The sequence below is a fragment of the Podarcis pityusensis genome, assembly GCF_964106645.2.
Source record: "Podarcis pityusensis genome assembly, chromosome: 3".
NCBI classification, from domain to species: Eukaryota; Metazoa; Chordata; class Lepidosauria; order Squamata; family Lacertidae; genus Podarcis; species Podarcis pityusensis.
The window spans coordinates 50,139,968-50,153,599 of record NC_138026.1 but is presented as its reverse complement, the minus strand read 5'-3'; the positions used below and the strand labels follow the sequence as shown (position 1 = coordinate 50,153,599).

The window sequence follows — 13,632 nt, the reverse complement described above, 5'->3', positions numbered from 1 at the left end:
TGCCTCCCCACATGATTTTTCTATGCTGTATATTTTTACTGTACTATAAGCAGCCATGGCTTCCGCCGCAAAATCCTAGGAAATGAGTTTGTAAAGGGTGCTGAAAGTTGCTAGGAGACTCTTATTCCCCTTGCAGAACTTCAGTTCCCAGAATTCCCTGGGAAGAGTGGTTTCCAATCCACTTTGAGAATTGTACTCTGTGAGATGAATAGCGCACTCAAACCACAGCTCCCAGGATTCTTTGGAGGAAGCCATCATGACTGTTTAAAGGGATGTGATACTGCTTTAAATGCATAGTGCAGATGTGGGTTAAGGCATACTTTGCACACCACATCCACAAATGGTTAAGAGTGAAATTAAGACTAAAATCAAAGAGACTTAAAACTGTCCTTCCTAAAGCAGCCTGGACACCCAAAGAAATTATGGCAGTTCATTTATATTTAAGAATTGGATATTCAATTAAAACCAGGATAGTGAGCACTGCGGTGGCGGGGAGTGGGGAAGGGTAATTTCTTTCCTGCACCTTAATGAACACTAGGCAGAAGCCTGCTGTGTCAGCCAGCTCATGTTACATGACACTGGTAACGTAGTGTGAACGGGCTGAAGTAACTGGACATGACAAGCCACAACAATGACACATCTGCTGAGGAAATGCAAAAAGACAGGGGTGACTGGGAATTATGGTGAAAAACTTTTACAGAATCTGAAGGAAGAAAAAAGAATAACCTTTTCATAAGAATCTGTTGAGGAATGCATTTTTGTCTCACAGAAGAGGAGGGCAGGGGGATGTTGGAGTAAAGCTTGTGAGCAGATCCTGGTTTGTATGGCATAATGCACATAGTGGTGTTAAATATGCACCAATTAATTAAGCAAAGTGAAGCCTTTGGAAATAATAATAATACCCCACCCATCTGCCCCAGCCACTCTGGCTTCCAACAAATCATAAAACCACAGCAAAGCATCAAACATTATACACTATTTAGGGAAGCACTTGCACATTTAGCGCTTTTTCATTTGTTACGAAGTCATGAGCTTTGGAATGAGCATTCTTATCAATGTTATTCTACACAACAAAATATCTTTTACATTCACACCGTAATACCGTGAGCCATGGCTGTTGCAGAATGTTCAAGAACATTCTGGCTGCTCCGGGAAAAAAGCTCACAATTTCAGCTTGCAGCTTCTTGTGAGAATTGGCAGGGCAAACTTTCACACAGACTCAAGGAGGGAAGTTAAAACATGGAGGTCTGTGAAGCAATGGAACTCACAAGACAAGGGAAAGATAAGGAGCCATTATGTGCTGTGGCTGAAGGAAGGAAATTAAAGGAAGGAAGGAAGGAAGGAAGTGGAGGAAGCAGGCAGTGTTCTCAAGGTCATCTGAGAACACTTTTTTTAAACCCTCCTTCTAAAACACATACACATTAGCAGCAAGAGAGAGTGTTTATTTGGATGAGATGGAGGAACTACATCTTCAAGAAGCCATCATGAAGTCATGCAGCTGCACAATAATCAATGAGAGCATCGGGGCAGGTGGCTGTGGTCCCTGGTCAGCTGAACACTGACTCAGTTCAAAATATTTGCCAGTCTGAACTGCATACAGTTGTCTTGGAATATAGTTCAGCATTACCAATAGACAAATCTGTATTTCAGGAATGGAATGGAAAACATTTGTTGACCTTCCTTTTTTGAATCACCTGTAGCTGCCTTCAACGGCATCCCTGTGGCAACATTCATGTGTGCTCCAGACAAGTTATCTCAGGGAACAGTAGATGGAAGAGCTAGAGATTGGAGCGGGGGCAGAGAAGATTAGGATTCAAAGAAGGGAGCAACAAATGAGAAAGGGGTCTGGCAATTGGCACTAATCTGCAGGCAAATTTTCACGGTAACTTCAAAAATAGAACTTGCAAACCGATGTGGAACTGAGTTGAACTTAAGATTGCACAAATGAGAAACAGAGATATAAAAAATAATAATAGTAGTAGTTACAGGTAGGTAGCTGTGTTGGTCTGCCGTAGTCGAAACAAAATTAAAAAAATCCTTCCAGTAGCACCTTAGAGACCAACTAAGTTTGTTATTGGTATGAGCTTTTGTGTGCATGCAGTGTATCTGAAGAAGTGTGCATGCACACGAAAGCTCATACCAATAACAAACTTAGTTGGTCTCTAAGGTGCTTCTGGAAGGATTTTTTAAATTTTGTTTCAAAATAATAATAAACGGATTTGCCAATCCTTACTGGAGATTATTTAAAACTATTGCAATATATATATATTTTTTAATAAACCACAAACTAGGGCACAAATCACCTCAGAAATAAATACGGCAGCATGGTTAACAATAAGCAGAATCAAGGGGTGCTTCCAGATGGGCAGCTGTTAGCAATATTAAATCACTGCTCCCCCACTGTTACTAGCAAAATTCCACTTGACTGTCCACTATAACTTACTGCACTTTTTCATCAGTCACAGTGGGTGGGATGTAGTGCTTTGAGCAGGGAAGGGAAAAGTCCAATGGTCAGAATGGTCATATGAAAATTGGAAAAAAGATTCTAAACTGGTGGTGACCATGAAGTTTCTTTCCTTGTTTACATTTGAAGTATAGTGTTATACCACTAACATTCATTCATTCAAACAATATATTTCCAATATGTTAATATTTTAAAAAATATGTTAATATTTAAAAAACCCAGATTGAAGCCAATGGAAGAATTAAGGAGCCAAGTCACGGATTGGTTACAGTATCACCAACTACACAGTATATTTAAACTAGATAAAAAAAAAAGGGTTTTGGACCAAAGCTCACAATCTGAAAGAGAGTTATTACAGAATAAGGAAAAACTACTGTCTAAAATGTATAAATTATTACTGGAATGGGAAACAAAGGACAAGCTGGTTAAAGCTTTAATGACCCACTGGGCAATGGACATAGGGCATAATATAGAATTAAAACTCTGGAAGAAACTTTGGAAGAATGATTTGGAATTTACTGTTTGCTACACACTGAAAGATAACTACATGAAAATGATTCATAGATGGTATTTAAACCTGAGCAGATAGGCTAAGATGTATAAGGTAGAATCAGATTTGTGTTGGAAATGTAATGAAATGGAAAGAACTTTTTCATATGTTGTGGGCATGTAAAAAAGTTAAAGAATATTGAGAAATGATATATAATGAAATGAAAAAAATGTTTAAAACAAACTTCCCAAAAAACCTGAAGGCATTTCTGTTAGGAATTGTTCAGACAGAGGTCCCCAGGTGTCAGAAAAACTTATTTATGTATGCAACAATGATGGCTCAGAGTTTGTTAGCCCAAAAATGGAAAGTGAGAGAGGTCCCAGGTAAGGAGGATTGGCAGCTTAAGATGATAGAATATGCAGAGTTAGCTGGTCTAACAAATAGAATAAGAGAGAAAAAAGAACAGGTATTTAAAGAGGAGTGGAAATTTTTTGTTGAGTATACAGAAAACAATTGTGCACAGTTGAAAAATGCTGGCAGCATTAGGGTAAATAAATTGAAAACACATATAACCTATAACATATATAATACTTAAAGCTGCAGCTATCGAATCTGCACTTCCTAAAGCAGTATGAGAACAAAAATGTAGGCATCCCTCGAAATTTGCACCTACCTGAATTTTGCAAGAGAGTTCTTCAACCGAACAATGCTTACAAAAATGCATATATTAGAGCAAAGTGTGCATATCAATGAAGATAACATAAAAATGAATTATATTAGGAGAACTTGCTTGCAAAATGTGTACATGAGTCCAAACCATATACAAAAATTTGTTTATTATGAGGAATGCACACTAACATGCTGAATAATTTGCATGAGGATTTTTTAAAATAACAAATCGCTGCAGAAATGTGGACAACTGAATTTAAGACTGGAAAAGTGAGAAGCCAAAAGAGCTGACATGTCCTTCTATCCCTTACCCCCTGCGTTTTCTTACCATTAGCTATAGCACAATGACACTCATTCATTTAAGCTGTATTTCCCATATATTTTAAATAATTATATCTGGAAATGCATTTTAGCACTGATTAAAAGGGTTTTTTTTAAAAAAAAAAGAAAAAGAAATGGAAGTTATGCATGCTGCCAAGGTGATAGTGAGTTTGTACTATGTAGTGAGAGGCTAACCTGCCTACTAGGTCACTGTTCACATCAAAACTGTGCGCCTTAAAAATGATGGAAGCATCACACTAAGTGCATCTACATCTGTGGAAATTGTGCTGCTCTTCCCCTCTTTAGAAAAACTTGATATTTTTGTGATAATAAAAAGGTTGGGTAAAAGAAAAGCATTACAATGGACAACTGAGTTGCATGGACTTCCTGTAAATATGAGTGAATGAGGCATGACAATTCCAAACTCAACCCCTAGTGTGGAAGAACCTAAGAGGAAGATTTTATACAACAGGCAAGAAAGGTTTCTTTGCAAAAGTGAAAGTGAAAAGGAAGGCATATGAAGAGCAAATTGCTAAAAATACACATCTTTAAATACTTCAGGAGCAGGCCCAACCAGAGGGCTGGTTCACATAACACCCCAAGCTGAACCTTGGCTTACCAAGAATGCCCAACTGCACAATTTGTCAGGCTCCTGGAGATGAGCTTGCAGCCAATTTGCTCCTCCTTGGTTCTGTTCTCTCCTATTTGTGGTATGATGAATCTCATATAACCATTAAGGCATGAAGGGAATTAATACCATAGAGCAAGGTGTCCTGCCAGGTTTAGCTAGGTCACCCCTCCTTACTTTGGGAGGAAGGTAATCAAGTCTATTGCTCTCTTGCAGTCTACTTGAGAAGATCAGCATGTAGAGGTCTGAGTAAGTTGCTCCAAGCTCAAACTATATGGTTTACATGAGCAGTTCTTGCATTCATATACCAGTAATTTAGGAACTGTAACCACTCTAAGTAAGCTAAGTTTTACTGCCTGTGCAATATTTTCTGAATGCTGTATGGAAAAGCACACGAACCTGACCTTTGGAGAGTAAACCTTTGTAAGTAAACCATTTTTAACATACTAAATGCATGGTCTTTTTCTATGCAAGGGAAAAAGGAAAACTTCAGAAGGAACTCACAATGACCTATTTTAAACATCTAACATCCTATATTTCCACACTTTACTGCACATTTCATGATTTTAAATGGGTTCTCTCACCAAAGAGTACTTGCCCCAAACTTTGATCTTGGCATTCAAGGAATTCACTCCCCCCCATTGCGAACCCACAGCAATGTCAAGCAAAGCTAAACTAAGGATTGGCTGTGCATGCCATATGAACTTAGACTTAAGGTTAAGCCCAACCCACACTTACCATGAGCTGTAACCAGTAGAGCTGCTACATGTCTTCCTAAAAAAAGCTTTTTGAAATATGGCAACCCTAGTAACCAGTATACAATGTGGAGAAAATGTATATAATTATTTTTCTCCCATGTTCTTAGGTCTAGAACTCAGAGTTAACCAGCAAGGTTGTTCACAAGTGGGACTTGCAACTTGTACAGTCCAGCCAGCCATAACGTCTTCTAAGTTCCTCCATTCCGTTCCTCTTTCTCTCCAGTTTTCTGTCAGTCCATCTGACAAATACCCAGCATATCGTGGCTACTGAGCCTGCTCAAACCTCTATAGGCTACTTTTGTGTGTTTTCTCAGAGATGAAGTTCATTAATAGCATATATAAGTGTATACTACTGCAGCAGTAAATATACTGGTGGTGATAGGCAAAAGAAAGTACTCAATGCAAAATTAATTTCACAGAGGATAGGTCTTCCGAGGCCTGTTAACCTTGGTGGAGGAATATAACTTCCATGTTGTAGTTATACCTCTAATTATCAGATGCTGGGGACAGGGCTTCCCAAACTTGGATCTCCAGCTGTTTTTGAACTATAATTCCCATCCTCCCTAACCACTGGTCCTACTAGCTAGAGATGATGGGACTTGCAGTCCAAATCAGCTGGAGACGCAAGTTTCAGAAACCCTGAAACATCATGTCCTGCTTGTAAGCTTTCCAGAAGCATCTGGTTGTAAACAAAATGTGAGATTATATGGACCTTGGTCTGAACCAACAACGCTGTGTTCATTTTTGTCTAACATTTTTCTCCAAAGAGGCCTATATTACCAGGGACTGCCTTTTGAATTTATAACAAATCTAATGCAGCAAATTATATATAAGCCTATGTAGTGAATGATAGATGTCACACTCTTTTCTTTTTTAAAGCCACAATAAAAACTAATCTAATCGCAGACATCACAGTGGTACATGGAAGGATGATTGTTGTTTAATTTTATTTGCAGGAAGTTTTCCTCAAACGCTACCGGCCTGTTCTATGCCTTGGAAGGTGAATGAAGATATGATCTCCTCCTCACTGAGGGAGACTGTGATGAAGATGGAAAGGGGAGCAACTTCCCTGGGCTCATCCTGCCCATCCTCGCCTGCTATTTTAACCAACTTTTGTAGATAGCGTTTTGTGCCCATCACTGTTGCATTGTATGCACCTGATACGCCCTAGATCGGGAGCACAAGCGTCAGTACATAAAATGGCTAGCCTGCATAAACAGTGCCATTAACCGAGGAAAACATTTGTTGCATCAAAAGCCACAGCCGCCTGCTGTCGTTAACGCCAGTCGAACGAACGACAGATCCTTCATGTCGCTGATGTCGTCTAAAGCGCAATACTGGGCCACGTTGCTGCATGACTGGGACAAAGAGATGATGATACAGTCTGGTTACTATGGCAACAAAGGAGGGATAGTTTAAAAAAAAGAGAGAGAGAGAGAAAGAGAGAGAGAGAGAGAGAAAGATTGAGAGAGAGAGAGGTTCCTAACACCCACTGTAATCATTGTCAAAGAATTCCTGTTACTGTAAGGGACATTATTTTAAAAGTACAAATGCTTTTTACCTATTTATGCAGACTTTCTATAACGTGACACATCCCTCCCTCTTTAGTTTAGCTGCAGCGAGCGGAAGAAAACACAGCACAGCACAGCACAGCATCACACACACACACACACACACACACATACAGGCCTCATTTTCTGCTTGTAAAATGTGTGTGTGTGTGTTCTTTAAAAGGCAGTGGTTGGCTGGTTTTCCGGACATGATGTGGTTGAAGCTGTCATCGTAATGGAAATTCATTGCTGTAGCTATGGTAAATCGAGTTTTCTGCCTGTGCTGAATGCATTAGTCTAATGAGATGTTTGCAGCTGGAGAGCGGAGCTGCTGGAGATGTACGGTGTGCTAACGGACAGGGGGAAAATGGCTTGTGGAACGGTCTGCGTGCACGTGCTCCAAGTCCTCTACTCTCTGGGCCAAAATATCTGGTGTCTGTAAAGAAGCTGATCCATCATTAAAACATAAGCAATAGGTAAGGGGAGGGGGGTTGTTGTTGTGGTGGTTGTTTTCCCTGTGCTTTGTTGCTGCTGCTGCTGGGTCATCCCGTTATTAAAAAATCAGCTGTCATTATATCGGCATGGCATGCTATCGACTTCAATATTTCTACAGCCTTTTTAATGTGATTCATACATGTATGCATATGCACATATCCTGGTGTACAATTTCAGGGAACACTCAAGCCTTAAGTTTAACCACCTTAATGCTAATTATCAGTACTGTCTTTGGAACAGTTCTGTATGGAAAGGCATCCTATTAAAGCCTTCTGCATGTTTTGTTTTTTCAGTATCAAACAAAGTCTGTGTGTGTGTGTGTGTAGTTAATTCTGTGGTTTTGATGATAAATGAATGGCTTGAAGGTTTTTCATATGTTTGTCAAAGTGGACTTTCCCCATTTCTGACAAGTAAAGGGGTGTGTGTGTGTGTTTTGAAAACTGCTTATACCAGAATATAAACAGTGTGGTTATAGCCTAGATTTTGCTGTTACGGCTATGAATCCCTTTAAACATTCTGTCCAAAACTGATCTATTTATACCTGAAGATTTATGCTGATGTACCCTTAATGAAATTCACAGGAAGCCCTGTATATATTTTAAGCATGATGATTTTAACTTGGAGAGTGTAAAACATAGAACTTACAGAGAAAACCTTTTTTTTTTTTTTTTTAGCTTTGGCTGTGTTTACCTGCACTATATTATTTTACATGTTTTAAAATGTATATGGAAATGTGTATTTGATGACTATTGAGTAGAACACCCAGAAACAAAAAGAGTCTTCGTCTGAGTCAGGGGAAATGCATCTGTTGCATAAAAAAGCCTCTCCGATGCCCCTAACGTAATTACCTTCCACCTTAGACCAAGGGGATTATCAATGAGTAATTGAACAATGAGCATCTCTGAAAGTTGCTTCTCTCCCCCCACCCCACCCCCGCTTGTAAATACGAGTCCATGAATGGGCTTTCAGTGAATAGGTTCATCTCATTAAGGAGGAATAATATGGAGTTTCCTGCTCATGTGTGACATGTTCCTGAAATTAAAATTTTATTTTTAAACAAAATGCCTGCGGATTTGTGGTCAAGCAGCCTCTTAATTGGTGGATGCTTTTAAAAATAAAATTAAAATATTATATGCTCTGGGCTTCTAAGGCTGGCTCCGCAGAAAAATAGAGGTTGGGGGGTGGGGGGAAGCAGACACAACAGGAGTGAATGAGTAGAAAATGCCGAGTGTTTGTTCTGTGCATATATAAAGCTGCAACCTGGAAATCAAGAGGATTTAGCTGGACTGAATTGCTTGCAGCTTTCTCAGAGATTCAGTCATTACTATCTTGAGTTTAGGACAAGTCTTTAGGGACAAATCTGATGCTGATGTGAATTGGTGACTCTGATCCTGAAGCCAACAGAGCTTGAGAAGTTGGATACAGGTTGAGTTTATGTCCAATAAATTCTGTGCTTCTGCACTGGTATTACCTATCTGTGGACCAGGCAGAAAATGTTTCAGTAGCATATTCCTCCAGCAGAGGATTTGCTGACCTTTAAAATACCTGCTTTTAGAGATCTTTTGGCAATATTAGGTTCAATAGATTTCTTGCTTATTCACTCCCATGTGTATGTTTCAAAGAATTGTCTTATGGTGGTTGTTTTCTCTATACAATTTTGTCAAGAGTGGTTAGATTGCCACTCCTGGGGATAAAGCATGAGTCTATGTCCTGGGCTTGATCAAAAATTCCTGGGCTAGATCAAAAATTTGAGTCTAATCTCTTGTCGGAATCAATCCTGACACTCAGGCTTGTAGAAATGTGGCAGCTGAATAGATTTGATATCTTTGCGTCTTCAGAGACCTGTTTGAAGCATTTGTAACCAGAATGCTTTGTAATACACAGGTGAATGCCATGGGGAACGGAATTAATACTGCAAGCTGATATGTGAGTTTGAACAGCCTTCAGCAACAGTTTATACTGTGAATGAACAAAAGGTGACCACACAACCAATAAGTGATATCCCACCCCCTCAGGCACTTACCAAGACAGCTTAACTGATACCTCTACCTGGGGATTGTCCCCAGTTAATTTTGACCCTTACTCCTTCTTTACTGTCCCCAAATAGAGAACAGTTATTTGAAAGTGAGGTGGCATAGCATCCTTTCTGCTTTCATACTAATTCCCCTCCCTTTGCAATCCTAGCAATGATACTATTTTGAGCTGGCATAAGGAAAATACAGACAGTGACACCCCACCCTTTTGCTTGCAGCCTGCATTGTTCAGTTACATTTTTCACTATCTACTCAAAGTTTTGGATCCAGTACAGTACTAGAAAGACGCTATGGGGATATAAAACCTGCAGCTCTCTCTCCCCCCTGCATATTTTCAACTATGCAGCACTCATTTTGCTTATCCATAAATTAATATCAGGTTTGTAAAACCATAAAATAGTACTAAGTCCCCCCCCCCCCATCCAATGTAGATTTAAAGGGGGTTAGACCAACACACGGAGCATAGGTCTATTAACAGCAGTTAGCTATGATAGCTCAATGAAACCTCCATGCTTGGATGCAGTAGCTCTGATTATTAGTATTAGATTCTAGAGACAAGATAAGGCTGTTGCCTTCACATCTTAGTACCTGCTTGGCCACTGCAGGGTGGAAGATGGTGAAACAGATAGATTTTTGGACTGATCTAACAGGAGTTTTCTTATGTTTGCATGTCCCTTCTTTTGTCTTATGAAATTGGGATTTTTGTTTTATTTTGCTGACTTAAAGCAATTGGAAGAGCAAGATTACAACAGGAATAGACCCATGACAACATGCCATGGTGTTTAAATATTTCAGGATTTTTATGTTTGTTTTTTAAAAAAAATGTTTATAAAACAGAGAACAGACCCTGCAAGCTTGAGCCCACATTTAAAATGCTTGTATCTTTTAGGCAAATGGTAAGAACAATTGTCACATAGTGCCTAAGAGACATGGACTGTATACACAGTATATTCTTAAAGCACATTTGAAACACATTCTTTTCCTAAAAAAACCTCTGGGCACTGTAGTTTGTTAAGGGCTGCTGTGAACTGTAACTCTGTGAAGGGCTAAACTACAGTGCCCAGAATTCTTTGAGGGAAGGAACATGGTTTGAATGTGCTTTAAAGGTAAAGTATGTACACAGTGTAGTCAAATATCATGTTTGCTATCAATTTAGGAATCTTTGGCAAGCCACTCCTCAGACTGCTCTGCCCTCCTCCCAAATATGTATTTGTGGAGAAAATAATACTGCTGTGACTCACAAAGAAGGTATAAGGATTGCTGAGAGAATGTGCCTGTTTTAATTTTTTTTAAAGTTATTTTTCATTTTGTTATTTATAGCAGTTTTCCTCAAAGACAAGAAACATATACCTAACAGGAATCTGAATAAAATCCTCAGTATCTAACAGTCACACTAAGCATTCTCTCCATTATACTAGCAACGATGGCTGATATCCAACTTAGTCATATTCAGAGTACATTTGTTCAAATCAATGAACTTAAGTCATTTAACTCCATTGATTTCAGTGGATCTACCCTATGACTACTGTTGGATATCACCCAATATCTGATTTATATAGTCACACAGATGTGTACTGGAAAACTATAGTGTTGTGCAATTCAGTCCAATATCTCAAAGCTTTACTCTTCCTTCCTTAACATGTATATGGCGTATAGAATGTCTTCTGCATCACTTAGTTACAGCTTAAGAGATAGAAAGGACTGCTCTGCAGGCTGAGTGGTGAAATGCTAAATTTGGGTTGAGCTGCAATATACAGCAGTCTCAGCAGCTCACACCAGGCTTCAAGGAGCTTCTCAGTCTTCATTCTCAAGCAGTTAATTTTGCCAAGATGAAGTAGCCTTGAAACAGGGCTACTTGAAAGGTGCAGAGTAAATTTGCATAGCAGTAGGTTTCAGAGATCAGAAGCCCCTGGGCCAGGAGGAATACCTCACAAACCCAGAGAGGCACCAGGGACATTAGGCCTTGGAAGCCAGCGCTTTGGAGAGGGGTGGTGGTGGTCCATGTCTGCTACTCACTCCCTTCTCAGAGTGGCCGTCCAGAAAAAATCTAGTTGCTGACCTGATATCTGCTGAGCTGATGTTTAGTATAATTTAGTGACCAGAAGGGATATGTAGCCAAACATTCATATGTGTCTCAGCAGAACAGAATAACTAGTGTGTATATTATTTATACATAAATGTATATTTTGCTATTCAGACTAAAGACTTCTGGAATGTCTAACAACCATAATTAAAAACAATAATCAGGTAGAAATATAGGTGTATTCTTGTTAAACGGGTCTTTTAAAAATCCTGTTATTCATTTTGCAATATCTCCTCTTTATGCTCCAAAAGATGGGAATAAAGAGAAAATATCTATTTACTTCCTTGCCCAAATGGCACGAATGTTTGAAATAAGTTGCTGTTAATATATAGGTGTATTAATATGCTGTTAAGTGAAACGGTGATTTGTTCACCTCCCCATTTAAAACATTTTAAAACAGATTTTTTTGCGTATGTAGAAAATACTCTGAAGATACAAATATCTCGGTCATCCAGAATGAGATGGTTTGGTGTGTAATTTTGTGAGAATACAGAACCGTACAGGGGAAAGAAATAAGATAAATGTGCATGCGGATCAATTAAACCCTTACAGATTTCAGTAAATGGAGACTTAAAACTTGGGGTAATTAAGGATGTGTGAGTATGAACTTTTAGTTTTTCACCCCAGTTTTGCTGTTTGTGAAGCAACTGCTGATATAGGTAACTTGCCCCCCTGCTTTTCTGTAGGCAGGTGGATAAGATTGTATTTGGACAATGAGAATGAGTCAAAAGGTTGCTAAACAAAGGTGAGAGAATCACCCTTTGAAATACCAAATTTGAAGCGGAACTTAAGATTTAAAATGATAGCAAGGCACCTCCTACAGAACTTGAGAGATAATTCTTAGTATATAGAATGTGGTATACATATGCATGGTATACCAGGATTGGATTTCTCTATTAAATCCCATAGGTTCTTATAAAATATATAAGATGTTGCCATTTCCCAGCACCATCTGTGGGAATTTCCCTGAGGAGAAATGCTATTTGAGAGAGAAATAGTCAAGTCTATAGCAGTGTGCTACAAGTGGACTTTGAGTATTGGAAAATGCTAATATTGTGAGGAATCTTCTAATCACAGGTATCGCCTAGGTAACCAGAGATTGTGAAGGAACTTTAAAAAGATTAGCTATTGCTACATTCATTGTTTCGTGAAAGATGATTGACAGATCTTTATTACAAGAAAAGCATACAGGATATGCAGCAAGCTTCTGTGACTATACTGTACTAGTAACAGAATGCAAGTCATCACATTATCTCTAGGTCTGTAATTAATTTTCTGATTTTTTTAAAAATAGTTTCTATGCAAAATTTGCCTCTGAAGCATCAGAAGATGGCTGCCTATTAGTGGCTTCTAGTGCACTTGTGGGGTGTGGAACTAGAATCTTCTGCTGTCTATTTGATGAAAATGCTCAGATCTATCTATGGCATATCCTGGAAGAAGGCTGGGGTGCCCAGCCAGATAGGCAGGGTATAAATATAACAACAACAACAACAACATGGTGTTTGAGCTGGACCCTGAGCAGAGGCATTCCATACTACCATGTTTTGCTGTAGAGACAACTTGACTAAGGGCTTATCCACCATTCCTCTTGTCCCACTGTTTACCCTCAGGAAAAATTGCTCTTTAGCACTCAATCGAAGCCAATGGAAATTTGGGGTTGCTCTAGATTGAGGTCTGCTCTGATTTAGCATAAAAGAGTGGGTTTTTCCTGGGAAATGAATGGGACAAGGGGAAAACCACTGAGCTCCACGTTTTCTAGGCATGGGACAAGCAGAAGTTTGGATGAGCCCTGAGATTCTAGAGCAGTGCTCTGAAACCTCAGGAGCTGGGCGGGGATGTTGTCCAGCCCAGTGAAGAGAGATTTGCAGTACAAGTGACTCTATGATCTGAAAATGGCACAGCTTATAACTGCTTACACACACAGAGAAAAATATGTTCATAAGAGACTATCATGAAAAAAAATCTATTTATCCTTAATGTTGCTGCAGCTGTGCACTTTGCCTTTGCAACAGAGAAATATTTTGCATATATCTTATCTCCCGATTCCATTTGGTAGCCTCCATCTATTTTCCCTATCAATGACGATGAGAGATGTGCCTAGTAGCTCTCTCATGGCTCAGTAAATACTTGAATTTATTTGC

At 39.2% G+C, this 13,632-nt stretch overlaps 1 protein-coding gene across 2 annotated transcripts in view; it reads left to right on the top strand.

Annotated features, from left to right (window-relative positions):
- The first annotated feature begins 6,803 nt into the window (after positions 1-6,803).
- SCML4 (Scm polycomb group protein like 4) overlaps positions 6,804-13,632 on the top strand; it is a 76,439-nt gene continuing 69,610 nt past the window's right edge. For both annotated transcript variants that reach the window (XM_080999810.1, XM_080999811.1), the window contains exon 1: positions 6,804-7,356. The gene's annotated coding sequence lies outside the window, so the exon portion shown is untranslated. The remainder of the gene's footprint in view (positions 7,357-13,632) is intronic.